This window comes from Pithys albifrons, chromosome 3 (assembly GCF_047495875.1).
Source record: "Pithys albifrons albifrons isolate INPA30051 chromosome 3, PitAlb_v1, whole genome shotgun sequence".
Lineage (NCBI taxonomy): Eukaryota > Metazoa > Chordata > Aves > Passeriformes > Thamnophilidae > Pithys > Pithys albifrons.
This window is the reverse complement of record NC_092460.1, coordinates 39,592,752-39,609,051: the sequence shown is the minus strand read 5'-3', so window position 1 is coordinate 39,609,051 and position 16,300 is coordinate 39,592,752.

The window sequence follows — 16,300 nt, the reverse complement described above, 5'->3', positions numbered from 1 at the left end:
TTGTTTCAAAGATATTGCTTAAAATAGCTCCATCTCTAGAAAGTTGAAGTTGGACACTACCCCCTTCCACCCTTTTCCCCTCACTCTCTCCTCTTTGCACAGCTGTGGCTTCCATGAGGACCCAAAGACAGATGTGACATGAGGATCTGGTTATCATTCCTCCTTCCCACTCCCACCAAGAAAAGATATATATATATATATATATATATATATATATATATATATATACACATATTTCTTTCTCTGGATTCCTGGACAAGAGCAAGTGTCTGTGAGAAGGGAGGAAGTATTGGCTGCAAAACATCCCCTGCTCCCTTTCCCCCCTCCCTGTCATCCTGTGCTCTCTTCAAACACGTTTTAAACATACCAGTTTTGGTCTGGTTTCCTGGATGGCACATCTTCATGTCTCGCTGGGCTCCATCCATTACCTCATGAGACAGGGTAGAACCAAGGCGACAAGACTGATGAAACATTTTGTGCAATGGGAATGGGTGAGGAAACCCTCCCAGGAAATCAGTGGAAATGGGGGAAAGGGAGCACCTTTATTTAAAGGCATTGAGCAAATCTGTTTCAGGAGAGAAAAGGTTATTTACATTCTAGAGAGATCATTTGGCATTTCCACTTGCTTGTCCTACCAAAATTATGAACTGACTAATTTCATTTTATTTTATTTATTTTTTATTTCAAATTCAGTACCTGAATTTGCCCATGTTTCATTTTCTTTTGCGGTTTGGAGGGGGTGAGTTAAAATGCCTGCCTCACCTAGAGTTCAGAAGTAACCAAGTTACTTCCACTTCTGGAGGGTCCTATATTTTATTCCAAATTGGCACAAGATCTGTTCAGTTATTCTTAGCTTTCCTGACACCTTTTTGCTTTTGTTACATTAATGCATGGATGTGAAGAGGGAAGGGACTCTTGAATTCTGGATCCTGTTCCACTGAGCTGCTAATTCACATTAAGAAAGGTCAAGTCTAATAGAGCACTGCCTTATATTGAGGCCAAGAGGAAAAGGAGTTCATTTGAAAACTCACTTTCCAGGTGTATTAACCCCTTCAAGAGCCATTAGGCTGCATATCTGTCACAGCAGCAGCTCTTTCATGGAGGAGCCCAGATAAACTGGCTTATTTCTCAGCTTTCAGCCCCAATTCTCTACAGCTCAGATCACAGCTCTGCTGTGTACCTACTGCTGCTTAATCTGACCTTGTATCAGGCTGTTGCCTGCCAGGAGTAAAGACACTCCTCTTTACTAGGGTGTGTAGTTTGTACACATCTGTTTATTTATTAGGCCACTCTATGCAGAGTGAAGAAAAGCAGCAAAACCAACCATACAAGATCATTTGATCAAAACCTTTGGGTTGTTTTTTTTCATAGGCAAAGACAAAGGTATCCTTGTGGGTGCACTGGAAAGGTTTTGCTTCTTGGAAAAAGCTAAATAGGTGAGGGGATATTATGTAGAGGGAGTTGATCTTTGCTATTTGTATTTCAGCATGATGTTAAATAAAGAACCTGAGTAGCCTAGAAGTGTTGACTTATGCCTGAAACCCTATATACATGGTTGTCAGATAGGAAGATGAAAGAGAGTAAGGCTAAATGGCTGCTCACAAGGTGCTCAGGGAAATGGAAACAAAGTTTACCAGCTGATGGACAGAAACACATCTGTTTACTTGAGCAGAGGTAAGAGGTATGAGAAGTGAAAGAAAATTTGCTTTTCTGAAAAAAAAAAGAAGATCATGGTACTTGGTCACATCACAAAACTTGAAGCTGATTGGAACACTTTAAGAAAACAGAACCCTGGGCTCAGCCTCAAGGGAAAGAGCAAACAATTTACTTTTCACTCTTAGTTCAGACCAAGTTAAGAAATCCTTTCCTCTGAGAGATACAGAGCTTGAGGAACAAAACAAAGCAAAACTCCCACTACCGGAGTGTGGGTGGTTCTACACATGCTTGGTATTGCTCTGACTTCGGCAAGGGGAGAGCCCCAGGCAGTCTAGTGAACGTAGCTCCACAGCCAACATTGGTTTGCAGTGCCCAAACTAACTTGTTAAAATGCAAAAAGGCTGCAAAGGAAATGAAAACAAAACAAGAGAGATATCCCATTGGTGTATATTCTACTCTTTCAGGATGTCTCCTTCTACAGGGAATCTTTTCCTTAACCTCAAAACAGTTTATTTTCAAATCTTCTTCTTTGAAGAGGCACTACTTTAGTGGTGGATTTTTCATCTAATCATTCAATGTGCAGTTTATATCTCCCAGTGAGATTACATGTGTGACATTGTGAATATGCATTTCTATGAACATGGAAAAATAGTAGTTGTTGAAACATTTTATGAAAGCAGTGTATGATCTTTTCCAAACCTTCTCTGGACAGTGGCAATCTCAAGTAAAGCCTAGACTTAGCACCAGCATTGTCACAGTACACCAGGTGTATCTCTCCTGACAAACGAGGACAGGTGAGAAGCCACTCTGACCAGGTGATGGGATGGGAGACAGGGGTGATGTTGTAGAGATGTTTTAGCTGGAGAGCAAAGGGATGAATCCTCAGCCAGGAGCACATGGTGCTCTTGGTTAGCGCTGCCCTTTTCTGGGCACTCGGACGCCCTGTGAGGCTGGCAAGCACCCTCCCTCCAGGAGGGAAACTCCCTCAGTGTTGGCTGGGAGAAGAAATTCAAGTCTTTTCCCTGAGTCCTTCGAGAAAACAAGAATCTCTCAGTTTGTGTTTATGAGAAGATTTCACATTTGATTCCAGCTGGAGGAGAAAAAGAGAGAGAAAAACACACCCTGTCCTTAGCTGGGCTAGGGGTTGTCTGCACACACAGACTGGCACTGTAGGTTATTCCACAAAGCTTTGAGTGTGCCCCACTTCCCACCCCTGCTGAGAAAGCCTCAGTCCCAGGGGAAAGCAGCACATCCCAGGGTGTGAAGGCCTCAGAGGTGGGCAAAGCATGAGGTCTGGCTGAGACAGGCTTAGTGCCACATTTGGCACATGTAAGGGCAAAGTTCCCCTCTGGCTTGCCAGAAGGGGCTGTTGCCTAAAGAGCACCTACAGTGTGTAGCTGGGCTGTGATAATACACATATTTGCAAAGTCTCCTCAGGTCTTTCATCACCAGTTATTAGCTTCATGAAGACCAAGGCATTTTTTGCACAGAGTCAGAAATCCTAGAAAGAGTCCTGAAGTACAAAGTTGTTCAAGATCTGAACTATTCGGGGGGGAAGAGGCTGAGTTCAGGCCATTACAGATGATGATGCCAAGTCTGGATCCAGACATAGCTTCCTTGGGAAAAACTCAGGTGTGAGAGTGCAGTTTCTTCCCTGAAGGAATTAAGGGTGAGATATGCAGTACAGATTTTGCCACACCTTATGTGTTCATAGATGTGAAGCTCCAGGTGAGACATCTCTGCTTAAATCAACCAGAAACTACCCAGATGCAGACACAGGACAAGAGCCAGTGGTCTACCCGGACTTGCAGCCCTCTCCAGCTTTGAAGGACAGGATCTACTTTGGAGATGAATGAGAACCCAGATGGGAGAAAGATGGGAACCAAGTGAGAACAAACTTTGCAGGAGTGGGAGAAAGCAGCAGGATCCAACAAATGTCATCCTGAAAGTCCCAGTTCTCTTTAGTTGTCTTTACTATGCTGCTGTAAGATACTTGGAAAATGGCATTTTGTGCCATCACCTCTCTCCCTGCTCCTCCTCCTCCCACTCTCATCTCTACATCCCTCCTGGGTCAGAAGAGAGCATCTGTTCCAGCAGCCTGGTCTGCGCTGGTGGGTGGGTAAATGGTTTCATACAACTCCAGCTGTGGGCTCCAGCAGGATTATGGCTAAGCACCTGTAGGTTATTTTCCTTACCTTATGTTATCCTGCATTCTGCTGGGACTCGTGACAAGGGTGAGGAGGAGGGCTGGACAATTAGAGACAGAGCAATAATGATCATGATAAGAAGAAGAACCAATGTTGCATGCAATTCCCTTTTCTCATTACTATGCTACTGTAGCTATGGTTTGGCTTTCCTCCTGGCCTTGGCAAACACGATTCACTTCTCCTGCTTCTCCTGTTGGCTGAGCTCCCATCCTCCTCTTGGCTGCTTCAGCCAAGCTCCTGGCTGGCTGCAGTAATCCCACATAATATTTCACGCAAATTTATATGAAGCCCATTACAAAGCTCAGCAAGGAGACACTGTTTCTTTTTCTTGATACAATTAATCATTTGTAGCTCTGCCCCAAAGACCAGCCTGTCTCCTGTGTAACTGCTCTTTTCTGTCCAGAAGGCTGAGAAAGAGCCTGGGGGCGCAAGGAGAAATCCAGCTTTCCCTCCCTCTCCCACACACCCCCAGGTGAAATAACTCTCCTGCAAAGCCCCCCTGCCTCCTTCCTACCTCTGTCCCCGGGAGGGCTGGCAGGATCCCCTGTCCCACAGCCCACACTCCCTCCCTGCAGCCCGGGGTGCCCTCCTGTCTGCATGGATGCTTTGGAGAACGCGCTCCAGCTGCTCCCGTTTCCCAGCCTGCCGCTGGGAATATTGCACGGGATTGCTCTTGCCTGCCTCGGTTCCCGGTGCTTTGTACCATCTAGGTAAACTTTCAGTACAACTCCTCCTTCCCCTCTTTTCTCCACCCTGCTCTTATGAACTATTTCTAGTGTTGTGGCTGGGTTGGTTTTTTTTGTTTTGTTTTGTTTTTTGAAAAATACGAAGTTAACCCACAGTCTAATGTTTCTGTGGCTACACAGAAGACTCAAGTCTCTGGGCTTGTCATTCCAGGACCTCACACTAGTACTGAAATTCAGAGAAACAGAAAAAAAAGGATCTCTGGCTTGTAGCTGTGGGTGTCCACCTCTTCACTCAGTATTTCTTTGCTTAAATCCATCTGGCTCATGTCCCAGTTTCTCCTCATCCTCCTTGTCTCAAGAATAGCATCAAGAAGATAATTAAAAACCATATACTTAACAAAACCTCTATCCCTCTTTTTAGCATGAGACATAGAAAGGGTTTGAAAGATGCAATCTGTTTTGGGATCTTTTTTTCTGCTATTCCTACAAAATTTGGGCTAGTCTGGTTCAATGATATAGTAAAGGAAAAAGTAGTTTAATTATGTGTTTAATAATTCTAAAGACAAATGCTAGTAGAACTGGCTTTATTTATTTTTTAAACTAAATACCCAGAGGGCTCCATTTTCCCTCCCAGAGCAAACTCAGGCCATGTGTGGTAAAAGAAGGAAACTACATAAGAAGTTGGCCTTTTTCTTTTCTTTCCCACTCCACAGATTCATTATGGGAATATTCTGTATTCTCTGAAGCACAACCACTGATTGCTGTTAAGTGAAATACTCTTGCCCAATAGCTACAGTTCCTGTGTTCAAAGCATATTTACAAATTCCCAAGGAGTTTGGGGAACAAATCTATTATACTACAGAAATATTTTCGAGTTGTCACAGGCTTACCTGCCAGAGAAATATTTCCTCCCAGCAGTAGTAATCTTTCACTGGCTGTCCAAGTTGATGCATTTCAGGATCCTATTTAGAACCTGAGATAAGAACTATAACCAATCCAATAGGAAATGAGGTTGCAATCACACGTGGAAGGTAACATCATTTTTGAAGGTTAAATTTGCATGACAGCTTTTTCACTTTGTTGTTTGGTTGGTTATTTTAAGACAGTAATTTTTCTCTAAATTAATTCAGTATCTGAACAGCTGAACAGGCAGCAGTGCTTGTTAGCATTTATGTAGAAATTGTGACATCATGGTGAATAAAAGGTGGACAGAAGAGTTATGAATTTGATATTTAGTAGCATGTCATCCTGTGATCAGGAAATCTCCAAATATTGGCTTCCAGAGGATGAGGCACCACACCACACAGAGGGAAAGATTACACCTGGAAGAAACCTGCAACTGTTTCTTAGACTTTTTTTGTAAGTAGACAATACTATAATCTGCCAGAGACAAGATACTGAGTCAGGTACTTTTGGCCGGGCTCATTTTCTTATTGCTAAAACTATGAAACCATTGGGGTGCGTGTGTGTGTGTGTGTGTGGGTGTGTGTGTGTGTATGTCTTGGTGCTTATTGTTTCATCTTTTGTTTGTTTTCGTTTTACTTTTTTGGGAGGGGTTTCAGGTGGGGTGTAGGTTGGGGATTTTTTTTAGTCATCAGCAGAAAACTTTTCTGTCAGTTGCATTTTTTTTATTAAACATGTATTTCATTCACATAACTTTCAAATTTTGCAAATTTGCATTAAAAATAAAAGCAGTAACTCCTTTTTTGGCTTCTGTCATATCTTCGTGGAGCACTTTTTATCACCTTCAGAAGCAGCCCACACTGGAGGTTTCTATTTGAACACTTGAAGTAGAGAAGTGAATTTCCAGGACAGTTCTCATAAAAGGAGAAGGAATTGAAATTAAGATAGAGTTATATACAGTGTTGTTTTCACTGCCATATTTTTGGAGGATCACAGTTTCTTACCATTGTGTTAGTAAAATATCCCCCAAACTTTTACTTTAGACTTAGACCTGGCCAAAGTTAAAATTATTAAAATGATTATTACAGGACCCTGGATCAGCTAGAATTTTGAGGGAGACTTGCTTGTATATTTTTCTTAAAGCAAGAATTCCCCCAGAACACCAGAAGGAATTCCAAAACTCTGGAGCTGAGATTTATGAGAACCTAAACTAAAGTAGGGATCTTTTTACAATGTAGAGCATTAAAATCTTCAGGTTAACTTGAGTGAAAATAAAGGAGTTTGACAATAATTCTCTCTTCCCATTGTAGGAGGTATCCATTTCCCTCAGGTTTGCTCATGGCACAGCATCATTTTGATGTGCTGTCTCCTTTCTGGGATGCAGCTTCTCTGCACAGACTTCTCTGGGTCCCTGGGAACAGCACATTTCTTTCCATCACCTGGGAGGCCTGGCTGTGTGCCTGCTCCCTGATCTCCTGAGCAGTCTATGATTTTCTCCATGACTTGGAGCTGATGTTTGCTGTCCCCTTTCCTATGAGGTGTGTGTTCAGATTCTCCAGGGAAGAAGCAATCTTCCCATTTTCCCTCTTGTCCAGCAGTCAAGGCAGGGAGAAGAGATGGTTCTCCTTTCTCTAGCCCAACCACTCCATCTAAAAGATATGCACCAAGGAAGATTGTCTTCTATTTGGAAATAGTAAGTTGCCAACAAACAAAACCAGAAAGCTCCTGAAACAAGATAGAAAAAAATGCTTATTTTTTCTTTTGAAATAGTATGCTCTATATAGAACCTAGCTAGGTGTCCCACCCATTTCCTTCATACCAATGTATCCTGCTCTAAGTATTCAGATCTTTGCAAGATAAATCTCTGGCAATGTGTCATATATTGGAAAGTTCTTCAAGTGAGAAAATTGCACCAGTGCCTGTGTCCTTCTGCCCATTGTCAGATGAAAAATTGCAATGACAGGCTCTGGTTCCTGCTTTCCTGCACCCAGGCCCTGAAACCTGCCTGATACACTTTCAAGGGTGAATCGCAGGAGGTCTGGTCTTGAAAGATTTTTAAATGTATTTTTATGGTATTCGAGTTTATTTCTTCTTGTGTGGTGAGGGGAAAGGTAGCTATGCACCAGGATCTGTTGATCTCTCAGCTGGAAAGAAGCAGTAATTGTCTTTGAACACCATGGCTGGAGCTCCAAATTCCTGGAGAGTGAATGTTGCCAGATGTGCTTGACCAGGACGATGCATAGGGAAACTGGGAAGGGGCTCCTGAATGTAAACCAGCCAGTACAGTGTGAGAGGAAGTAGTTAGCCCAGCTTCTATTTTTGAGCCAACTGTGTGTGATTTCAGGGCTACCCAGAGATTTAGCCTAAGTGCTGCCTTCCGTACATCAAAGATGTGAATCCCAACTGGATGATAGAGAGAGCCATTGCCGGCAATATGATACGTGGATCCACTTCAGACACACCAGAAAGCTCATCTGGTTACTGAACTTTTTGTGCAAAGCAGTTGGGAGGAAGAGCTTTGATTTGACTGTAGTTATATTTATTTAGGTATTTGCTCATATCTATAGAAAATGATGTGAAAAAATCACTCCTCTGGAAACAGAAGTTATGAAAATAATCTTTCAAAGACCAGTGTGTAGAAACAGTAGCAACACCACCAAGAGCTCACAGCAAAACATAAACCACCACTTTGTTTCTAGTGAGTTACCTTTACAAACTGCACTTTCTCCTTCTGCCCTCTTCCTTTCCTGAGGCCATCTTTTCCCCAAGACACAAGCTAAGCTTTGTCAGGCTTCTAGGATGCTTATGAACAGGATACTGGGGAAGACTGGAGGCAGGGGCATGCAGTATCTCTCCAGGCAGAGGAAACCAAAGGAAAGCTGATGTGCCTGATGTCATTTGATGCAGAGGGACCATGGCAGTTCAGAAGATGGAGGGGAGTTTCAGTGGCTGCAGAGCAAATGTCTGGCAGTGCTTTTCAATGCAAAACTCTTTCTAGGGCAGCACAACATCACCTACCATGTTGTGTTATCCCTTTTTCAACATTCTGGGAGCCACAGGCTCTGTGTGTGACTTTGAGCAGTTCACATCACGCTGTAATGTTTTAATATCCCTTCTGTCTCTGGACACGGACAGACAATTCCTCTGGGCATAAGCTCTGGCAATTTGAGATGCTGTTTCTCCCATGGATGACCCATCCCAACACAGGGCATTGCTGCTCTGTGGCAGAGGCAAAAGGATGAGCTATAAGTTTCCTTGCATCATCTTCACTGATAATCTGTTGTACTCAGGAGAAGCAAAGCTTCCTTTAATATGCTGGACCCTGAAATGAGTAGTCTGAGACAGAGACATGTGTCCTATCCCACTACTCGCTCTACTTGGCAGCAAACCTGTCAGATGGCCATGGCATGAAAAAGCCATGGTGTATGTGAGTCTGTGCCTTGGATAACCATGCAGTGGCAGCTGGTTGCTGCACTGAACATACCATGACAGTCATAAAATGTTAATGAAACAACACGCTTTTCTTTATGTCAGCACTGTTTTGAAGGCCTCTTAGGGAAAAATAGAAAAGGTTATTACTGTAGTTCCAGTAAGGAAAAAAAAAGGAGTTCACATTTGTTGAGATGTAACAGGATTTTGGCCAGAAAAGAGGCTGCAGTTATTTGCACAATTTTACTTCTACAGACACCCAGGTACAGATGCTTTCATGGAAACTCTGGCTACATAACAGAATTAATTTTGTGTGAGTCCTGAGACTATTTTTGGGAGCTTTCAGAAACTTGCAGGAAGTACCTTTCCTTTTCATTTATGTACAGAATTATTGTTATTTTTATGTATTGAACAAATAAATGGAGACACTTTTGCTTTGCTTCTACTAGATTTCACCCTAAGAAAGAAGGTGTGATGAAGGGGAGAAAAATCTTCCCTTAAGTTTAAAAATGAGGCTCATGGCAACCCAAAATACTCTTTCTAGAAAATTTGGTCTTAAGAGAAGTGGTCTCCTCTGAGACTGCCTGGGCTACTGCTTGTGTTGTGGCAAAGCAAACAAACAAACAAACAGAGTAAAGTAAAGATGAGAGTGTCCCCAGAGATTTGGGTCTTTCGCTGTCTCTTTCATGAGTAATGAATGGGGTGACCACACAGACTTGGAAAGCCCTGCAGTGCTTGAAGCTGCTGCTGTAGTACAAGCAGGCAGAGTGCACACTTATCTGGGATACACTGAGAGTGTTAGGGAGTTGATTAGAGGGGCTTCAGGGCAAACCAGGAGGTTTTTTTACTCATGAAACACAGCCGGAAAAAATGTAACAGCTTCTCTTTACTCTCACAGTGGTATGTAAGCAGAAACTTGAATTATACAAGAGAGTCCAAAGAAACTCCTGGAAAGGTCATGTCTCCAGCTTGGGTGTCCAGGTCTGCTTTCTGGAGACAGCATGGATATAAACTCAGTTCTCAGCAGTGGTGAGGGAACTCCTGTTGAGCTGGCCTGTTCCAGGTGACCATACATCCCAAGGTACTTTCCCATACACCTGGGTGGTCTCAGTTCCCTCAACAGGAAGACTTTACTGAGAAGTGACACATGAGGTACATGGAGCACATGTTGGCCAGTGTAATGATACAAGATCTCCAAACAGATGCTGTGTTCCACTGATCATGGCCCTTTGTTCTGTTTTCTCCTCCTTGAATTCTCTCAGCTTGTTCTCAGAGATCTGTAATTGAGGTTGTAAGGACTTGCTGGAGCAAGTTCTTCCAAGCTATTCATAGAATAATGGGAAGAGCTGTTTACTGGGCAAAGGACACCTAGTCCTGTCCTCTGTGCCTTCCAGAGAAGACAAGGCAGATCCTTCTGACTGCATCTTGTGGCTACAGCACTGGTTCCCCCTTTGCTGCCAGCAAATTGCTTGAGTAGGGCCTCTGTTTTCCTATTAAGTTCCTTCTTTCCTGCTTCATTGCTTCCCGTGAGAGGGTATTAGCAACCCTTTAAAGATCATACACAGGCTTTGGATGTTTCTTTGTAATTAATCATAACCTCCACATATGCTCTTCATAAATATAAAATACACTATCCTTTTCTTAGCATGTGGAGGATTATAAGGTATTTGAGGTAGTTGTGGGGATGGTAAACTTTTAGAAGTGCTTCATGCTGTAGAATTCAAATAGGTATCTAAGGGTAGCAGACAGAGAAGATTTCTGTCTCTGGTATTGTCATGGTCTGGTACCTTTCAGGAGCAGCAAATATGTTTTTCAAACCACTACAAAGAATTAAAAGTCAAAGTTGATAAACTTTTAGAATATACTGTGAAAGAAAGCCAACCTTAGAAACATGCCATGAAAGTAATCCAATTCCCTTGGAAGTCGGCAATAGTATCATAAAGAGGGCAAAGTATAAGAAAAATGGAGAAAACTAAATTAAGTTATTAATGACTGAAAGAAAACCCAATCCTAGAGCTGAAATAAAAGGAGGCTGCATGCTGAAAACTGTACATGTTAGAAAAGGAATTAAAACAAAATCAAACAATAACTTTGCAGTCTTCTCTACTAGCACAGAGCTTGTCCTGACCACAATGCTCTGTGCCTGGTGGGAATGCAGAACAATGGAGGGCTTTGAAGATTAATGGTCAGAAGGGACTTGTTGGACTTTCCACAGAAAATAAGTCATGGATCCTCAGCCAGCAAGAGGCCACAAAATGTCACTCAATATCAAGCCTAAAATATAAAGACTGAGGCCTTAGATTTTTTCTGTTTTCAACAAACTACTGGTTTCCTGACGGAAACTAGATAGCTAGATATAGGAAATTTACAATAACCAGAACTGCTATTTATGAAGTGAATCATAATGACTAATCCTGAATCCATTAGACTGTCCTTAGTCTTTTTTTCCCCAATTGCAAATGGAAAAGATGTTTTTGTGTTTTGGTTTGGGTTTTATTTGGGGTCAGAAATATTTGGCTTTCAGAAGAAAATCAAAGTTGCAGACAGTCATAAAATTTTAAGGCCAGATTTGAGACAGTTTTTTGAAGAGCTTCTTTTCCCCTAAATAGATTCACCTCACTAATTGCTGAGCTCAGATGAATATCAGCTAAATCTCTTGATAGTCTAGAGGTAGCTAATAATTCATGTCTGCTGTGAAATGAGTGAGGAATAGTGGATCTTTGCTGTGGAAGGAATAGGGAGCAGTGGATCTTTGCATTGCTGTTTTATGTTGCTATCAGGAACACCCTCTAACTTTAGAACAAGGTGATGGAATTACAAACATGCTTTCAGCTCCCAAGGGCTTGGGAGAGAAGCAGAGCTTACTCACCATAAATCTGAGAAAGGACAGAAACAGTCCACAAAACTCAGCTTTCTCGGCTTCATCGAAACCTATTCCCCTGAGGAGGGCCAGCATAAGTCCTATATGAAATGCTGAGGGAAATCTCAGCAATGTAGACACCATAATGTGACTTGGAGCCAGATATTCCCCCTTTCTTGTTCCTGCTTTGTGCTGAGAGAGATGTGGGCTTTGTGGGGCTGGTTGTACTGAGCAGTAGATGGACATGGGCACAGTTAAGCTGTGCAGTGATTTGCAGAGCAGCAGGTTTCACATGCTGGGTTATAATGAGCAGCAGGTAATTGTTGGGTGCTGTGGAGGGTGAGGAGAAGCTGGAACTGTGGCAGGATTCCTTCCTTGATGGAGGAGCTGGCACTCATCACCAGTAAGAGTCTCAAATGCTCCCATCTCTGTCTGTAATCAAAGGTACAGTGCACAGCAGAGTCACTTTTCTGCAGTGTTTCTATGACTTTCTGCTCTCTGGACCAGCTGCATGCAGAGAAAGAATGTTTTATGTTATCTGGCATACATCCATTGTTCACTTCCAAAAGTCCATCTCAAATGTGAATGATTTTCTCTGAAAAATGGGATGTAAGTTTTATCCTGAATCAGATGCAAAAGGCTGATGTCCATAATACACAACATTACTGCACATTGGAAAGGAAACCAATTTTTATTTCTTAGAGCTTGCTGTCTGCCATAACATCTTGTCTTGTTCCACATGTTCCCTACACTATAAACAGAGTCCTGAGTAACCTGAATCACAAATTAAAATAAGAAATACTGCTTTAATTAAAACACTACAGTGAGTTTGGTCTATAATTAGCCGTTGGATTTGTCAGGAAGGTGGTAGGGTCTGCTGTGTATGTTCAGAAAGGGACCACAGGCTAACATATACAGTATCTCCCTTGAGGCCATGAAGTAAATTGATTAAACAGTGCCACAGGCCATGCTAAGATTTATAACCAAGGTCTCTAATGTGTTTTTTGAATGAAAGAGTAAAACCCCTATGGTTTTCACTTCAAAATTTTTGGCAAGCTCCCTATTAACTCCACTCACATGCCAGCATGGTGGGCAGTACTGGGAGGGCACTTTATTCTAAGGTACTAAAAACTGTGATTAGGCAGTGATTTATGGCTTTCCTTAAACTCTGAAGTGACTTTTTTTAATAGGAGTATTTTTGGCTGGGCTAATTGAAGTAAAAGTTGACTGATTTATGATTTAATTTACAAAACCTTTTGCCACACCTTTAATGATGGAACCTCCTCCTTTTTTTTTTTTCCACTGAGGCATATTTTCCATTACTGCTATGCCAGTATGGCATTAAAAAAGCAGTTGCCATCTCAAACATCACTGAAAGGCTCCATTTCTTCTTGGGAGCTGTTTAAATTATATATTTAAACTCATCTTTCCTCACCTCCCTCTCCCCCCAAACTGTAAAAGAAATTATTCCTGCAGCATTTTTGAAGCTTGCAAGAAGCCTTTACCTCTGTCTTGCACAGAGCAAGTCAGTGACATTAAGACTTGCTTTATTCTTTTCTTTATAGAATATGTGAGCTTCTCATGCTATGGTACATACACCCAAGGGGGTGAAAGCACCCAAGAGCAATAATATTTTAAACCACTACAAGCTGCTGTGGAGGCATAAGAGAACTCTTTCTTCTCCAAAGCCAGTTTAGTATGGTCTCAGCTATTGTCATTTAGTGATTTCACAGTGGTTTGTCTGAAGTGAGAGGAGGGCACAGGCAGGACATCAGGCTGAAACCTGTCAGTTCCTCTGGCCTGTGAGCAAAGCTCTGGAAAGTCAGACTTGGTATGGCAAGTGCTCTCTTGGAGAGTGACAGTGACTCATCCCTATCCATGCCTTTTCCTGAAAGCTGAAGTAATGGAGGATGACACAGAATGGAGGATGCAAACCCTAAAATCTCCTACTCCCCTACTTCAGTCATGTCAAGCCCATGTCTTTTGAGAAAATCTACCCAAGCCCTTTGGAAACCTACTCAGTTTTAACTATGCTACAGTCATTTCAGACACTTTGGGATGCAATTCTACTGTTTTAAAGAGTTTTCACTTCTTACTGCTTTTCAACATTCACCTTCAACCAAACAGCCACAGGGATCCACACTTTTCAGAGAGTCTACTTTTAAGTTTTATTCAAATTTAGTTTTAGTGAATTTTTTAGTTATGTTTTGTGCTCTCAGTAACCTGGCATTTGAAACAGATTTCAGTGTTGGAGAATATGCATAACATCAGCAGCAAAATTAACTGAGTAATGGAAAAAACCAGAGCAACTCTGGTCAAGTAAGGCTCTCCTAGTTGTGTACAGAACAATATATTGAACAGCCCCTTAGTCTACATATGTGACAAAAGACACCAACCATAGAGAGACCCTCAGATGATAATCTGATTTTTTACAGTGATTATTTTCATGTACTTGCTGCTTTCAATGGTTTCTGGCTATTTCATTACAAAACAGTATTAAAAACATGAGAAAGGGAAGGACAATAAACAGGGTTTAAAAACAAAGCTATAAAACTTATTGTTTGATGCCTCTAAGGAAAGCTCTAAAGCTGTAAAAAAAGGACCCAGGGGAATGTTGAAACAGGGATTTATGGCAGAATGCCTTGAAGAGGTTGTCAAAGGTCACAAAAATCAGTAAACAGATCTGTGACACACAAAATACTCAAGACAATGATTAGTATTTAGAGAAAGAAAAGAGAACTCAGAGATTGGACTCTCAAAAATTCACGTTCGTGAGACAAATCGTTCATAGCCAGAATTGACCATGAGCCTGCAAATGAAATAAATTTCTTTTGAATTGTTCAGACAGAAAGATGTTCTATCTTTGCAATAATGCTACAAGGTAATAGAAGTTAAATGAATGAAATTATAGACTGACTCACACTGAAGTATTATATCAACTAAAATTAAGTAACTTCATGGAAAAAGAACAACTTCTGATATCACTTGGAGAAAAAAAAGAATAAGTTACAAAAAAAAAGAAATGACAAGGCTTTTTTTTTTTTTTTTTTTTTTTTTTTTTTTTTTTGAGTGGATGGTGAATTTACTGGAGAAGACCAGGGAAGGTTTTGTTTGAAAAATGTAGACAAAAAGAACTCAACTGTCCCACAACATGCCCTTTGTGACTGTAAAGGAGATATAAGGAAAACACTGATGCATGTAAGGGAATTTTCTGGGAATCAGAGAAGTAATGGAAGAATCTACATAATGGATACAGAACCTGGTAGAGAAGAACAGAAACCTTAATTTATGTACAGGTACAAACAGCCTAAGAATGCAGCCCTCCATATGTGTTTGGAGAAGAACCGGGGGCCAAATATCTTTGTGTCTTCTGTGCCTTTGTTTGTGAGTGTTCTTTGGAAAACAGAGCATCCACATGTGTGTGCACTGGAAGCTCCACTTTTGGGCAGCACCACTGGGGCACAAAAGCAGAACTGTCTGGCAATATTTCCAGAGCTGAGAAGCACAAATGGAATTAGTAGATTTCATAATTATTTCTGTTGGACAAAGGTGATGCTGATGCTTTAGGGAGATCTGAAGACACACACAACAATGCAAAATACTGCAGAAGCCTTACTAAACAGTGCTTGTTGGCTGCTGACTAGACTGGAGAATTATATAATGTTCAATCTGATTGTTAATTACTGCTTTTGTGACATTTATCCTGGAAAGGGGCATGTGAGGACACTTCACCATCACAAAGCAACAGTGTGAAATTTTTGGAAGCAGCTATGGGAGGCTACAGCACACTAGAACAGCTCCAGCTCCAACACTGAATGAGACTCCCACTCTGTGTTCACTTTGCAGGTATCTGCGTATCCTTATGGTGGGTTTCTTTGCTGTAGCTCTTATGGGCTCAGTTAGGACGGTAAAATTAAAAAAAACCCTGAAATTAACAACTTAAAGACCCATCTGGCTCATCAGTGTTAGTGAGATTTTAAAATCAAATTGTCAGGAAAGAGTAGTCTCAATTACTACACAGTTATGTGAGAAAAGAAAGTCAACAAACCTTCAAAGCCTTATCCCTTAATTAGCATCCTCAGAAAGTGCATCAAGGATAAAGAACAGAAATGTCTTACTGTATGCATGCAGGTAGTTAACTCTCTTAATTTGATAATAACTGACCCATTATCTCAAACTTGGCCTTATTTACAAAATTTGACTTTGAGAAATAACATGCCTTGAAGATTTTTGCTTCAGCCATTCTGAAACTTTTATCACAGAGAAAGAATAATCAGACTAATCTCTCTTTTATCCTTTTTGTGTGTGTGTGTGTCTGTGTGTAAGAATTCAAGAATGAGGGGATCATACCCCATTTATTTGTGGCATGAGTGGAAGTTTTGAAAATTTCAGTATCAGAAAACAAATGTATCAGCGTCTGAAAAATAATAATAGAGTGGGCTTTGGAGCTGGACTAGAGCAGATGTTCCCTTCACCTGTTATATTTAACAAAACAGGATTCACTTTAAAATACTGCGTTTACCTGTGCTTCACTTTAGAGATTATTCCATGTCTTTGCA